The sequence below is a fragment of the Electrophorus electricus genome, chromosome 20 (assembly GCF_013358815.1).
Source record: "Electrophorus electricus isolate fEleEle1 chromosome 20, fEleEle1.pri, whole genome shotgun sequence".
NCBI classification, from domain to species: domain Eukaryota; kingdom Metazoa; phylum Chordata; class Actinopteri; order Gymnotiformes; family Gymnotidae; genus Electrophorus; species Electrophorus electricus.
In genome coordinates this window covers 10,748,976-10,765,369 of record NC_049554.1, presented here as the reverse complement: position 1 = coordinate 10,765,369, position 16,394 = coordinate 10,748,976, and the positions used below count along the sequence as shown (strand labels likewise).

Below are 16,394 nucleotides of genomic sequence, written 5' to 3'. Positions count from 1 at the left end.
TATGTTTACTGAACAATAGGTCAGTAGTTACGGTACTTGACTTGTAATTGGGAGGTTGCTGGTTCAAGCCCCACCACTGCCATATTGCCACTGTTTGGCACCTTAGCAAGGCCCTTAACCCTCAAGTTGTACTCAGTCATAATTGTAAGTTGCTTTGGATGTAAATGTCAGCAATTTGGTAAATTTGTATTCATCAACCTGATTTATTCTTATTGTTTCAATTATATACAAATCATTGACACACCTCTTAATAGGCTATTTCCATTAAAAAAATAGATTATCATTTGACATTGAATAGCTTTTTGGACCTCACAATAGACCTGTACAATATTTAAGACAGCATGAACCTTTTTGGTTTCTTAACTGTTTTCTCAAATGTCTAGTAGGCATAAAGCAATGGATTTAACCACTCGGTTTATAGTTTTTTCCATAGCACACATCCATTTATGGGCAGAACACGGCAGGGTACTTAATGTTCTCAGAACTGTCAAATGGCCAGGCCAAGGGGGAAAAACAAGACCCATTCCTCTTCAGCTGGAGAATGATTTGCCTCAACAAGGTTCAATAGAGCTCCATGTGACATTCCTGCCATAATGGACCTTTGGATGTCCATCTTGTTTTCTGAAGAGTCCTAAGCGGATTCAGCTGGGGGGGGTCATTCTGGCCATAGCATGCACCGTGGTCTGTGACAACACACTCTGTGGCTTGACGTTACCCCGAGGTCAGCGGTGTTCAAGGAAGTCCTTTAGTGTCAAAAGTCAGTGGCAGGTACTTCCGAGTGTCAGGGTCAAACGCTATGGCCAGAAAGTCGATACCCAATCACGGAGTGCACGAACGCAGCCCTGGGGTATGACCTCTGCAGGACACTGGTCATGCTGAGGCGGAAAACGAGGTATTGTTTGGAGGAGTGTTCCCATGGCTAATCTGCCCGCCATGATCTTTGTTTTCTTTCAGAGGTCATGCTGTATAAACAAATTGCTTGTGTTACCTCAAACATTCCAAAGGACCCTATAATGGCTCTACAAATAGGACAAATAGATACTGTAATGGAAAACAAGACACGGTGGATTTTGTTTGACCTCATTATCAATTTTCTTCCTCTGTGTATGTCGAGAAAGTCCAAAAATAGGCAAGCTCGTTGAATGGGTAGTTCTCTTTGTGCTAGCTTTGCATGCCAGGCCTTTTCCCATGCTGGGGTTATTGTGGAGTGCACCACAGAGCCCACTTGTGCTACTGCAAAGACCCCTAGGGAGAGTTATAAACACGAGCGAAAGCTTGGGGCTAAACATATGCAAACTGAAGATAGGAGCTTTTTATCCTAGCTTTCACAACCACAGAATATATGCCAATTAAGGCACTACTTCAACATAATAATTTGCAGCAGGATCTTAAGCAGAAACTAGCCACTCCCAAACAAGAAGCCTTCGGGCCAAACATTAACTTTGAATGAATGACGAACTTAAGTTTTGGTATGAAACCCTGCCGGGTCCCATCAGTCAATGGTTATGGTGTCTGCATGTCCTGGTTTGGTGCACAGAGTGATGAATTGGGATCATGCAGATGGATGGAAGAGATTACAGTTTTACGATAGCAGCTCAGTAAGATGATAAGCACTGAGTTACACCTTAGACCCACTACAAGGCCACTACAGCTCTACAAGGCCTAGACACAAGACTGAGGCAGGAGTGCATGTGCTCGGCTCAGACGGGAATTAAGAACCATTGAAAAAAATCCCACAAATTAACTGGAAAAAAAAATTTGTATTTTCTAGTAAAAGAAGCAAACCTTATTGAAAAAACACCTACATCTAGTACTAGCAGAAAGAATACATCAGGAAGAATAAGACATCAGGAAATATATTTTGCTAAATAATTGTTTTTGTAATGCCCATGTCAGCATCAACAAAATCCAGTTAGGAGGAAAGAAAGTATTTAAATTACACCCTATATATTCCCATTAAAATGGGAGATTCACTTCTTCACTGAACTTGTTGTATAAAGAACAAGGAACATGGTTTCACTCATCATTAACGACTCTATGCAGACCTCTGGCTTGCTGTCTTGTATGTGCTGGCCACCTACATTCAATGGTGCAAAGCTAATACAGACTCAGTGTGGTGGCTCCATACACTCAAATGATTATGCAACCTCAAAGTAGCCAAGAGTAGTAATACAGAGTGTGGTAATTTGTTAAAATTTGACTTTTTGAGTATGGGGAAAATAATCAGTGTCATAATCAGTGGAATTATACTTAATAAAGTGTTGTAAGTTTACTTGATTTTGATGAAAATTGGCAAAGCTCTCAGAGAAAATCAAATAAAGCCTTCAGTTCAGTTCCTGTGGTGATGCAGACAAAAAGATGGCTATTGGCTTTTTGAATACAAGGAAAGAAAACAAACATGTAACTTGTGGGAAAGGCATCACACATCAGGAAGAGGAAGCAGCCAATACTCCAGCACTTCCATGTGATGAGGCTGCTGAGAGGGTCAAGCCTGGGCTGCGTTCTACATCACGGCTCCAGGATCCTTTGACATATGCCGGCCCAATCAGATAACAATCAGAAGACAGCAGCAAACAGCGGCCCAATCAGAAAACAACAGCAAATGGCGGCCCAATCAGATAACAACTAAAGCTCCAATCTCCAGTTTGCTGAGCTACAAACTGAAAAATTACCCTAATTCATTACCATGAGCAGTGGAGGCACTAGATAACTTTGCTTGATCTATCTTTGACAACATCTCATTTGAAAGCAAACGACAGTGGTTCGTGTGACAGCAATGTGAACAACCTGGCCAAGAATCCCTCGTAGCTCTCATGGTCTATTTCAAGAGGAAAATGCACACTGAACTCTTCCAAGAAAATAAAGACTACATAAGTATTTTTAAAAATAAATAAATACATATTCTGCTGGCTGGTTCCAAGCTAAACGCAGTGTGGGTCAGCGTAATGCATGTAAACCTGTACTTCCCCTCTTGTGCTGGGTAGTCTAGCAATTGGACAGAGTTGGACAGGACAACACAGTTTTCTGTGGCTGTGAATCACTGAGAAATGTCTCAACACATTTAACACCACCACCTTCCCCGGAGGGAGGGCAATAAATCCGATGGCTAGTGTGATGGTGGATTTTTATGTGAACTAAGAATGTAATGGGTCATTTTAAAGTGAGCTCTTCAGAGTGGGACAAAACTGTAACTGGATGAAACTGTAGCATTTGGGTGATGTCATTTCAGATATAAACTTCAGGTAAGATGGTAGGCTGGTTGTTTGGCACATGTGAAAATGAGAAATTGCCATTCTTGGGCCTGATTTTCAATATTAAGCATGGATCTGTGAATGTCTTGGAAGAAGGATGTTCTAAATGTAAAATTCAGAAATTAGTCTCTTCCCATTACCAAGGTACATATATATTTAACTTAATAAAAATAGAGCAATTACTGTCCTGGTATAAAGCAATTAAGATATTGGGATCCCGTCTTGAGTTGTGAAAACCGTAGGCACCCTGTGAGTGAGCAACACTAGAGTCAACCAGGCGGAGAACAAGCAGTCAGCGCCGTCGCTTAGCCCCACACAAAGGCAGAGGATTAAAGCAGGCGGGACGGGGATCCCGGAGAGCTTTAGGAGCAAACACAGACTAATTCAAAGTGCTTCTTTTCATAGCAAAGCCGAAACGCAAGCACTTGGAAGGAACACTGTTTCTATAGCGGGCCTTTAGCACACAGGGTCTGTATTTCACCCTCCAGCTGGCCAAAATAGCTCAAAGCAGGTCTATGCTGCCTGATCGGTCCGGACAACAGTCAGCAGATGACCTTCGAATTTTGGCTTTCTTTAGGAATTGTCTCGAAGAATACACAGCACACATGGAATTTGTGAGCACCACTGAATGTCTGCCAGTTGCTCCATTGGGTGCAGAATGACAAAACCAAGTAGACGGGAGGTCTGGTAACTGTTCGATTCCTCCAGGCAGCCAATGGCAACACATCTTGATGGAAAAAAGGATGAGGCACCAGACAAATGCCAATAATTATCCCTGCTCAAACTGCATCACTATAAATATGATCAGTAACCCTTTGGCTTAGACATTTTAAAGGTTTACTCTAGCCAGGGTTATTTTCATGAACATGTTTACAGGAACAGGATTTTTTGAAACAGCTGTTCGCCATACATGTGTATAGTAAGCACCAGGAGTAGACAGCACAAGGTTAAAATTTTCCCCAAGCTCCAGGGCAGTCAGGATATCTGTGATGGGTTTGATAAGAACAAGGTGAGAACATTTAAAATGTTGCCATGTAGAAGGGGAGGCACTGGAGTTATCAGGCTAAGAACCTCAACCCTTGCTAATCTCTGCATGCAAAGTTACAAACATAACAAAAATATTTCATCTGAATATGATGAATGTCTATTCACCTCAGCTGTCAACAACCACAGGAATACTCCCATAAGCAAAATACGCTCATCACCATAAGCATAATCCAGTGGAAGAAAATTAAGAAATACAGTGGGTTTTAAAGCTAGTGCCTGTAGAGGCCTTACTTATCTTTGTCTCTTCTTGACTCTTCTTGTAACAGCCAAGCTTATGCCATGCCTTTAAGACATAGGTGAGGGTTTTTTTCTTTGCATGATTGCATGCTGTGTGCATCATCTCTGACTACCGTGATGAAGGTGAGTTGAGCAGACAGCAGGAGTTGCAGCTACTAAACCCATTTCCCAATTCTGTCATTTCTATCGTACAGTAACTCTCAAAATGCTTCATACTGTATCTTATTTATTTATGAATGGAACATTACTAGTTCTGTGTCCAGGTTCTGTATGGTCACTATAGCCATTTGGAGCCTCTGTGATATTGCCTATGTTCTTTTTGCTAATCCTCTTCATGACAGCTCTGAAGCGCCTTTGTCTCCTTTGTTATAGGTAAAAGCAGCAGTCCTCCCACACCACCAGCTCGGTGATCTGACATCCGGCAATAACAAACAGCAACAAGGCAGTGCAGCTCTGGGGTGGAGTCCACAAGTAACGGCCCGGACGAGGCTCCCCTCCTTCACATGCCAGGCCAAAAGGCCAACCAAAATATGAGATTCCTCACCTCCAGACACCCACATCTGGCAAGATGGAGCGGCCACGGAGACAAAGAGATTTACTGTCCTCTTCAGAAGTTTAAACTTTGCAAAGATCCAGGAGCTGCTATTAAGTCAAAAGTAGACATTTTCGGTGGCATTTCTTGGGGAGCTTCCTATGGCAGAAGCACCTGATTAAAACAAAAGGCCATCATCACAAGCCAGTACTCAAACTGAATCTGATTGTCTGAACAGACAAGGTGGCTCTAACTAAAATGAATTAAAGTACTTCCATTAGTAATAGAAAAAAGCGCAATTTTTAAAAAGTAGCAGTGCAAACATTTTAGCCTGTACCTATCCACATAGAGGCAAAAGGGTGGCTTTCATTGCCCCCCCCCCCCCAACTTCCCTGCCTCATAAAAATGAGGAGCACTGGCGAAACCAATTCATGTCATTTTCACAAGTGACCATTGTCCGGATTGCTCACTTCCATGTTGATGACCAAATTCCAGCAATTCCTAACACCTTTGTTGTTGCCAGGGATTTACCAGCAAGAGACAATAAGACAAAGGCATGAGAGATGTTTCTCAGGATGTGTGTGTTCTTGCGGATGTGTGAGTTAAAGCAGGATAGAAGTAGCTGAACTACTAAACATTTTGAAGATGAAAATGACATTTACCGTGCTAAGATTCAAAAAGCATGTTCAATCATTTAGGGATGATGTAATTCTAAAATTACATATGGAATCAATGATAGCCAATGTTAAAACCAAATGCCTCACTAAAGTATGAACTAATGTCTAATTCATGATCAACAACAATTGTTTGCCCATTAACTACTTTTGTAAAAATACTTTAGATTTAAGATTGTTTTAAGGTATATTTAGTGTCAGATACCATAACATTACAACTGTTTCCATGTTATGCAAAAATATGCAAAGAAGATTCTCTGGTAGGCTAGTTCCATCCTTCATGCTCCCTTCCCTAATCAAGCTTTCCACGCATTTTCTAAATAAGATGCTGGTGTAACAACACATATTATATGTGTGATCTGGTGTAACATGACATATTATAATAACATTATAATTGATTATATTATTCTCCTGGTAACATTTTTCGAGTGGCTTGATAAACATTACTGGGCTTATTCCATCTCAAGCAAACACTGCATCGTTTCAGATTCTACAGTTTCAGCTAAACTGAAGCTAAAAGCATATTTCATGGAAATTAAAAGCATATTTATAACATGCTGGCAGTAATAATTTGTGGGTTGGCTGATATGCAAATAAAACTTTTTAAAATCTTAGAGATGTGAAATGTGATTCCAGATGATTCAGAAGCACTCTGCTTGCAAAGCTGATGAAAGACCTCTGTTCAAAATGTTGTTTCTCTGGAAAATGTGTACTTACTACAATTTAAATGTCACACACACACACACACACACACACACACACACACACACACACACACACACACACTATTATTTATATATATATATATATATATATATATATATATATATATATATATATATATATATATATATATATGATTCTGACTTATTGCTAAGGAACACTGTGTGCAGCTGTCCATTTAAGGAATCAAGAACGAATGTGATAGAAAAAAATGCAGCCCACAAGCACCAACACACCTAACAGATTTACAGCTGGTGCTGAGGTTCCTAAATGTCATACAAACAGCTTCTGCAAACTTCTGCAAACATCCATGACTAATGCAGAGTTGGTTAACATGTCATCCAGCAAGTAGGTCTATGCACAGTGTCAGTGCTGATTTAGAGTGTGGCCATGTGACAGTTCTCACATCTCTGCTCAATCTCAACCTTAATCCCCTATGCATCCAGGCCCTATACAAGCCACTAATTGTATAATTTCAACACATCTCACTTTCTTAAGATGGGAGGTGGGCATTCACTATGGTCCGAGCTGCATGATTCCCATACAAGCCCCCGGAATGACGTCTTATGTCGCCACAAAGCCTTAGAGGAAAAGAAAGGCCTTTTTCTTCCACCGTCACTCTATAGTGTACATCCCTGTGGCTGCCATTACAAAGCACCCCTGGTGCAACCTGGGATTCATAAAACAGCAGCTCATGTCAGCTGGGGAAAAGTTCCAAACAAGCAAGCTGTTGACTAACACCCGACTGCTGGGGTTTGCCATTCATTTATACTGCTAAATGATACTATAAATTATCAACTCTTGAGGCTCTCTTCTTCTGACCGTACTAAAATAAACAGACACTGTGGTCTGTATATTTTAAAGAGGATTACTGCTTGAATGAGATGGAAATTGAAATAGATAGGAGTCAGATAAAGGTTTGGGTGGAAAAAAAAGAAATCCTCATATTTAAAAGACAAGCACATGATTGGAATGTCACAGTGCTCAATTCCAGACAGTTGACATTAAAATAGAAGGGCGAGGGAACAAAACAATGTGTCATCCCACAACAGATTCAAATTATTGTTCAGACACAACGCAGGCAACCTCGGAAAAATTCAAGCTGTTGAACTGATCAAGCACTGCACTGATCAAGCTGTTTCAACTGTACCAATTGCATTTACAAGGTGAGAGGAAAGAAGAGGAATGCAATGTCAAAACTCCTCTTGTTCTCTTCCAAGGCTATGGCAACTGAACTCAGTCTGGCCTTAGTGCAGATAGCAAACTCTGAAAACAATGTTGTATGTGCTGGCCTCGCTTTGCATGCAGCCTGAGGGAGACCACTTGCTTTCCTCAGTTTCTGCTACAAACACGGCAGGGCCGGTGGTAATAGAGCATGGTGGCCATTTTCCCCATTAGATGTTTTGGAGAACATTCATGCAGGAGATGTCCTCCCAGAGACTTACAGCAGCATAGCCCACAGCTCCATGACCTCTGCCCTGCTCAGACAACATGCAAGGTGCACATGGTAGTGCTCATCTTTAACAAATGCTTCAACTCCAAAAACAGATCTGGAAACTGTTTTATTTGTGATTTTCAGCCAAGCAGGAATAAGGGCACTGATGCAAGGTCAGCTCACAGGCTTTGAGACAGTTGATAAATATTGGTGCTGCTTTGGCCTCTCCCTGCAGGGGGGCTCACAAGTGAAAGGCAGCTTTTTAAGATTGCTGTCTAGACACAATATGTTGCTTTAGGCTCTTGTTTAGTCTGCACTGAGCAGAGAGAGACATCACCTGCTGCACTTCAGACCAATTCATTTCATTGTGAAGACATGAACAACAAACGCATGTCCTTGCCAAAAACACATCAAAAACCTCATGCACATATTATCAGAGGCAATCTGTGGATATGATTAACAATACAACACAAACAATACATGTCGCTGCATACACAAGATAAAGTTTATTGTAGGAACTTTATATGGGCAGACCACTAGAAGCCTCTGAAGATGCTGAATGGTTTATATCATGCTGAAATTCCTATCACATTAAATCTTCAATTACTATAAAAAGAGCATGCCACATATTTCAATATCATAGGTGATAGCAGGTTTTATTCTTATCATGAAGCTTTTTTAATAGAATTGTTGCTTTTAGCCCTTTTTTCTATCTCCAACACCAGATAATACACTGCTGCTTAACAGATGATATACATTGTGTTATAGTAGATATCGTCCCTGGTGGTCTGAGTGACCTCACTCCCGAGAGTTTGGGTGTCGTTCCACCCTTGAAACATGCTCTCATAATTCCCCACAGAGGAAGTTCAAGCTATTCATCTGACTATTAGTTCAGACTCACAGTGGACCTAGTTTGGTTAAAACAACAGGTCTATCCACTCTCTGGTGTCTCACAGCCCACTCTGTCTGACCACTTCTCCATGTAGTGTTTGGCGCTTAACACTGAGACCATCATTCTCCTTTTTCCAAAATCTCTGTGCACATGCAGGCTAGTTAGAATATAAAGCATAGCTGCATACAACAAACACAGTTTGCATATGTGCAGCACCAACACATTTTTTAAAAATGGAAATAACTCTTGAGCCAGAGAAGCCTAATTATGAAGCACGGTCCTCTGCTGCAAGTAAGCAAAGTACTTCCAGAGCACCCCATTTATCCATAACCACAGCCCAGGTGCATTAGCAAGGACTCTTACTTATAGCCATGACTGACTACAACTTCAGGGGTCTGTCATGCTATCATCCATAGATGCACCTCATTAAGAGAAATGGTGCAAAGTTTAAGCACATTTCATACCCAGTAAGACCTATAGGGACACAAGCTAAAGGAACAATAACTGTTAGCTGCAACTTCCTGTGCCAGGCCTTTGAGAGAGATTTGCTGATCCCTGCATTGTTTCAGAGGCCTGTCGAGGGATAGCAGATGAAGCCCTGGGAGCTAAGTTATAGACATTAAGGCCTGATGATGGTGAAACTTGCCGGAGGTCAGTACTGTCAGTACTTATGTGGCATGACGCAAATGATTTACACAAATGCACCTAATCCAAAACAGACATCAGACAGAATGCAAAATTATGATGACAGCCTTAATCCCTTCGGTTGTAGCTATCAGGGCCATGAACGTTCAGTGCCACCCCACTATGCACATCTCACAATAGAGCCTAAGTCTGGAAGATGATACAAGAAAGGAAGTAAATCAGGTATGCGAAGTGAGTTCCTGACAATGGGTTTTTACCTCCACTTCTGAGCCATACCTCACGTGTGCTACTTCTTAATCTCCACCTGATTTATCTTGGCTCTTTTGGCCCGAGGAATTCCAGCGCTCGTGGTTAAAAAGCAAGAGAAAACACAGATAAGACCTTGGCAGCAAGACCTTGGTTCAGGGAAGCGAAGTTCCCTAGAGCGTTTCCACTGACGCATTGAGGTAGCGGGGGGCCACCCCAGGCCTCACCGTCTGGCCAGGGTGAGAAGGAACCATCTATTTCTCTGGTCAAGGAATGGGCCTCCTCCCCCATCACTTGGAGTGTGTAAGGAGGAATAGATGGTTAATTACTTAAGCAGCAGTGATATAGCTGGGTTAAGATGTAAAGGTCGCAATGACACTTAATCACATAGCTCAGTCCAGTTTTTGAGCCTGGGGTGTAACAAACTGTGTGTCCGAACGCAGCATGTTTATGAGGAAAGTACATATATAACAGATCCCCTGACAAGGATACTGAACCAATTTTGACACATAAAATATTAAACACTTGGAATGGGTAAGAATTTTACTGCTAGATTTTCACTGGAAACATTTTATGTGGATACCACCCAAATGAATACTAACCCTGAAATCAAAGTCTTCAGCAAAAAGATTTAAAAAAGCAACAACAACTCGGTAGCTACAACAACAAAAAAGACCCTGGCAGCTCAGAGGAGTCTTTGTAGCTTTACAGAAACTGATTCCTGTTACCTCAAGACTAGAAGCATGAGACTGTTTGGCAGTGGCTCCCTGAATAAAGGCTGCATGTAACTGTGACTCACCAAAAGTCTGGACACCAGTTTGGTTATCGAGGGGACTGTTTCCTGTTTCATTCAGCACATAAATCATAACCTGTTATTCAGTCACCAAAGCCATACGTGCACTGAGCCCAGTGGCCCCACCACTGCAAGCTTCTGCACCATAGCTCATAGTCACTGTTATAAAAACTAACATCTGTTTAATCCACTCCAAACCATGGAATCATTCACAAGGAAATATGGGAGGACAAAATTTGACTCAACCATATTTCACTGTCATTTCTTAAATTAACCTTTCTGGTTAGGAAATAACACTTTGCACCTCTCCAAGTCAGAACTAACATGGTAGAATTTAGGACACTCCAACATTGCAGCATCTTCGTCTATTCTTTGGATCAGCAGCAGGTCAGGTGTATAGAGAAAACCTCCCACTGTCTGCCCCCAAATGGAGTCACTTCCAGCTTCTTCTTTCTATCTTCCTGAAGTTGGTGTCAGTCAACAAGTTTAAGCAGATGCATGCTGGGAAGCAAGTTGTACTCCTTGGCAGATCTCTGTAACTGTTGACTTGATGAAGATAAGAGGCAATTAATTAAGGTGATAAAGTAGCAGTACAATTGAACCACTTGGCATGGATAATGCTTTTCATTCTTGCCAACAGACGGACTGTTTTATTGAGAACCTGAGAAGGATTGGGCTTAGTTTTATTGCTAGTTTTCTGGTTTTCTGGCTGGAGGTCTAAAGCTGCCAACTGTTCAGGTTAATTTATCAGTCCAGGTTATTACCTCTGGATTGGTGTAGTGTTGTACAGAACATCACAGAAACAAATCATTATCAAGCTAGGTTTAAACATTAAACAAAGTCACTAATTCCTTGTGCATTTATAGAGTGTGGGAACCTCACTGTGTCTACTAAGGACCATTGAGCAAACATTTCATCAGAGACTTCAACCCTGACTTGTGTTGTCTGTGTTGCTACATTTACATGTACTCCGGAGAGCACATCAAAAACATTTTCAAGAACAGCAGCCTTTAGAAGTCACCAGAAGCTATTACTTGAAAGAGCTATTTTTTTAACCTAACCTCCAAGGAACCATGAGTAATTCCACACCTACATTTACCACTCTTGGTCTCATTGCATAATACTGAATAATTCATAGCAGTTACTGAATAATGTCATGAGATTCATAATTGAAAAATGATGTTGGATTGCAAAAGGTTAATGGAATGGCAAAAAACATTTTTTCTAATACTGAATATCAATATTCCTTCAAAAACATAAAATTGTTAAAAGATTAAAACAGTATTTACAAATCCCAAGTGTTTAATGTAAATTCTCAACAACGGGTTTATATATAATGGTTTGAATCAATACGTTTAATATAGAACAAACAAATGTGTCAAAGCCAGGTATGCATTCCCACTCATACCACCACAACAAAGCACAACTCTCAACACTGATATGTACATCCTCATCTCACCTGCTTTCTAATACTCCTGCTCTAACCCTAAATGATAGAAATATGTGACAGGCAATGTAGCTCTTCTAGAAATTTTATGAGCAGTATTGTTTTGTCTCAACACCATCAATCCCATGTACTCTGCCAGACAGACAAAAATTTGAAAATTCTTGTTATTATTTCCTGTGAGAAGCTGATTATATATATATATATATATATATATATATATATATATATATATATATATATATATATATATATATATATATATATATATACACACATACATACATACACACACACACACACACACACACACACACACACACACACACACAGCATTTGTGAGGCAGACCACAGTACATGATGTGTGAGAGAGCAGGACACTGATGACATTCTGTTTGGGTGGTTAGTGTCCTCCACTCACATTTGCTCTCTCTCTCTCTCTCTCGCTCTCTCTCTCTTCCACTCCTCCACACACAGGAAACAGCAGGAAAGGAAGAAACCAAAAAGAAAGACTTCTGAGACAACTGACTCCCGATAGCTACAATAGGCTTTTCACAATGGCTTGAGTGCACATGACATCCTCTTGCTAATGTTATTTCTCCTTCCAGTGCAAGCTTTGTTTCCCACAGACCATGCGTAAGACCTGCTGTAGTCCTAGACCAGGAAACAGAATGGTTATGGACCAACACCCAAACCCCAAGTGCCTTAAAGGGGAAGTCCTTGGGTTGGTGCTTATATCACTGATTCGTGAGCTGTGATCAGCATCATTATTGCACACAACCAGTATGAATCAACAAAACCAATATAGGGGAATAAAAACAGATATTGCTCCTCCCTAATGTTAGAAGGCACTGAATTCTGCCATAAGGTTCATGTGGCAGAAAATTAATAAAGTAGGTTTTAAGACAGTATAGTGCCATTCAATTTATCTTAGAAAAAAATGAAGACAGATTAGGCAGATTTGAAAGTAGAAAATTTACTTTCAACTACACACAGGATGAATCCAAGCCTGCCCATGACCCTGTGCCGCAAATTCTCTTCAGATCAGTAAATGTGTTTTTTTTCCTGCCTGCTCATATGGTTCTGGAACAATGGAGGGCCAGAGAGATGCAGTAAAAATAACCCCTGTGAAAATGCTTCAGATCTCCTGCCCCACAAGAGGCTTGAGTAGCACCATGGTGCAAGAGCATGAAGCCTATTCCTTGCAACCATCTCCTTTACTGTGACATCATATGGCCCTGTGTTATGAACACTAACACTACTCCTTGCATGAACAATGCAGGAGAAAAGTGAGCTCCAAGAAGCACATCCTGCATCTTGACCTTATGTTACGGGGGGGGCGCTCATCGTCAAAAGAGGGACAATGACCCCATTTCTCCCCTACAATGGCAACAGCAACAGCCTCATCTTGCCTGTAGTGATTTTAGTCTCAGTTAATGGAGTACAGAGCAGAGCCTCAGGCGTGAAACATCCAGAGGAGGTGGCTGGAGGAGACTGATAGTCAGGAACATCAAAGAAGGGCCTCAGGAAACAGCGCAGAGGGGATAATACATCTGTAACCCTTCCACAAAACAAACTGGGCTTAAAGGAGCTGATCCTGACAGCTTCAGCAGAAGCCTGGCAAAGTCTTTTTAGCTAAGATCAGATTACAGACTATAAGGTCTCAGCTGCTGGCACAGATGCTACAGAATTTAACCTGGCCCCAAGCACTGGGGATTTGAAACATATCAGTGAATCCCAGGAAAACCTCCAATGGCATGTTCAGTGTTCTGTTCCCCAGTGCATTCTTCACCTTACCTACAGGACTTAATTGCACTGCAGAGATTGGTGCGATCACCAATCTAAAGCACTTCAAAGGATTACATTTATCAATCAATTCCCAAATCCCTCTGGCACGTTAAAGGAAAGGAAAATACTCAAATTTGCCACAGCCCATAACTTCATGTGTGATGTGTCAAACAGATTGCATGGAAACGCTATAAATGGAGTGATGCTCTAAATAGCGGAATAAATATGCAACTGGCTTCAGCCATGTAAAAGAGCACCGTCTCTTTTGGAACATCACAGATGAGACATCAAAGTAGACATTAAATGGGTACAGATGGTCAGACAACCAGAAAATGATTTTAAGTTATAAATCAGACACATACTGGCATGAGATGGGTTTGTTCCAGAAAGTTTGGCAAGTACAAAGCTCAGTTCATTTGAAATGGAGAGTGAGGTAAAGGGAAAAGATTCACTTACAAACTGAAATCTCTGTTATCTACCCTATTAAATATTATGGGATGTCCTCACCTCAGCTAAACACCTTGAGGAAGCTGACAACCCCAGAGTTTCTGTATTCTTTTACCGATGCTATTGGGACCTTTGACTGAAAAGAATTCTGTTTTTTACAAGACACTAGCATGAAACTGTAAATGGGATCCATCTGACTAGCAGCTTACTTGTTTCTCTTTTAAACAGCCCCAAAAAACATCAAGGAAGTTAAAGCTTTCAAAATATGTGAGAGATGTCACTGGGTTTGATCATTATTAGAATTAGAATAAGCTGTCTACAGTAAGGCTTAAAGTACACAATTACACATAATCACTTTGCTAATGTGATTTATATAAAATAAGCTAAGACAGGACATTAGTAGATTCACAGCATGATATCTACAGCCCATTGTTGCCCCCGCTGTGAGAGTTATCATCATTATCAATTGAGTAAAGTACAGATAAGGAACAATAAATTTTGCACTGAAGTCCTGCCCAGCACACATAAGCATCCTACAGCCTGCTTTCTGCATAAGTGCCAAGAACAAACCCATCTCTAAGCAAAGGTTCAAATATGCCAGCTACCCACTCCACTTCTCCCCACATCATCTCCCTTTGATGTGCGTGAAAACCCGCTCTTCTCCATTTATAAGGCTATCTAATCATCGTTAACTGTAAACATTACAACCAAGAGACGAGTGGTGAAAACCCTTATAAGAATGAGTAGTTCGATTTCAATGGATTTATTTGTTGCGAAAGTCTAGACGTTGCCAGCACTAGCGAAAAGTTGGCCACCTGACATGGGTCAGCCAAGAAAATTGTTTTTCTTGGCAAAAAGTTCGTGATCAATTTCATTGGCAGATCAAGTCAAACATGACAGAACGATGAATCGGATAACACGATCTGAGGTAGTTTTGTGGTACATAGAGATAATTGTGCCAAATTAATTACATCGGCGGAAACAAATAAATCAGTAACTTCCATGTACGGAAGTAAACCCTATAACAGGACAAGGAAAGTATCAAAAACAAACACAAGAGCATTTATTATACGATTTGCTTTGTTTACATTTATATTTGCTAAAACTAGGGCTTACAACATTTTTTATTTTCTTTAGTTTACTTTTTTTTTTACTGTCATGTGTGAAATAACCCGTGTGAAATTATTCTTAATTAATTTATACTGATTTGCCCACCAAATATGAACAAATTAATTAAACATACTCCCACCAGTTTTGCTCTGTTTAAATTAGTGGAACAAAATTAATTATTAAATTAAAAGAAAAAAAAACACACTGGGAATTTACAGGATTTGTCTGAGCTTCATATAAGGTCATTACAAAATGTAATTCCACGGCAGGTCATATTAGCACAAATCCAGATTAAAAACTCTACACAGTGAAACGTAATGCCTTACACAAAACTTACTTACAAACTGTAAATTTCCTCTTCTTTCGTCACTGAATGAATTATTTATTCCACCTTTTGAGAAGCTTTCTGGCCGGTCAGGAATGGACTATGACGTTCGGGTCTCGCGTAGCCTATGTCCACACCTTGTCCTCACCCAGACAATATAAACAAACGGACAACGTGCGTGCGCGCCACTCCTACTGAGAGGAAGCCCTTGGCGCTCTTTCGTTCTGTTCCCAGTCACATCCGTCCACTTTGCTAATGACGCAGATTGTGCCGACATATTCTTCTTATGCAGGTGTAGCCTAATGCTGGCCAGCAACTGTGTTCCTGTTGCTGTTTCAGGTTTGAGCAATGGCATTCTACTGATTACAGCGCCTTCACATTCGTTTAATAGCAGCAAAAAGTTCGTAATTTAACGTAGGTTACCATCTTCATCCAAAGATGTGTGCAATGCAAGGTTTTTCCATTTTATTTCTGGTTTTCATTCTCGTACACACCTGCCTTAGCTCAGAAGAGCTGGAGTAACTGGACAACTCAGCAGTGTTTGGACAACTCAAATACGAATTGCAAGTGGTGTGGTATTAGGTAATGTCTTTGAGTTGTAGTTAGTCCAAAATAAATGTGTTTTCATCGTCTTCAGAAACACGCTTGCGAATTTTCCTATTTTCCTACATGTGTATTTTATGCATTTGACTTCAAGGAATAAAACAGCTCCTCTATTGGCAAAACTCCAAAAAAGCCAAAGTTGTTTGTAAATTCCTTTTATTTTCCACTAAACTCCTGGTGAGGTTTTGAAGGGGCAGTATCT

At 40.7% G+C, this 16,394-nt stretch overlaps 1 protein-coding gene across 2 annotated transcripts in view; it reads right to left on the bottom strand.

Moving 5' to 3' along the window:
• The window catches only part of si:dkey-49n23.1 (semaphorin-3D), a 44,742-nt gene extending 28,673 nt beyond the window's left edge, over nucleotides 1-16,069 (bottom strand). Inside the window, exon 1 of one of the 2 annotated variants that reach the window (XM_035520395.1) lies at nucleotides 15,602-16,069. The gene's annotated coding sequence lies outside the window, so the exon portion shown is untranslated. The remainder of the gene's footprint in view (nucleotides 1-15,601) is intronic. The other variant, XM_035520394.1, reaches the window with a different exon arrangement.
• Nucleotides 16,070-16,394: the final 325 nt, after the last annotated feature.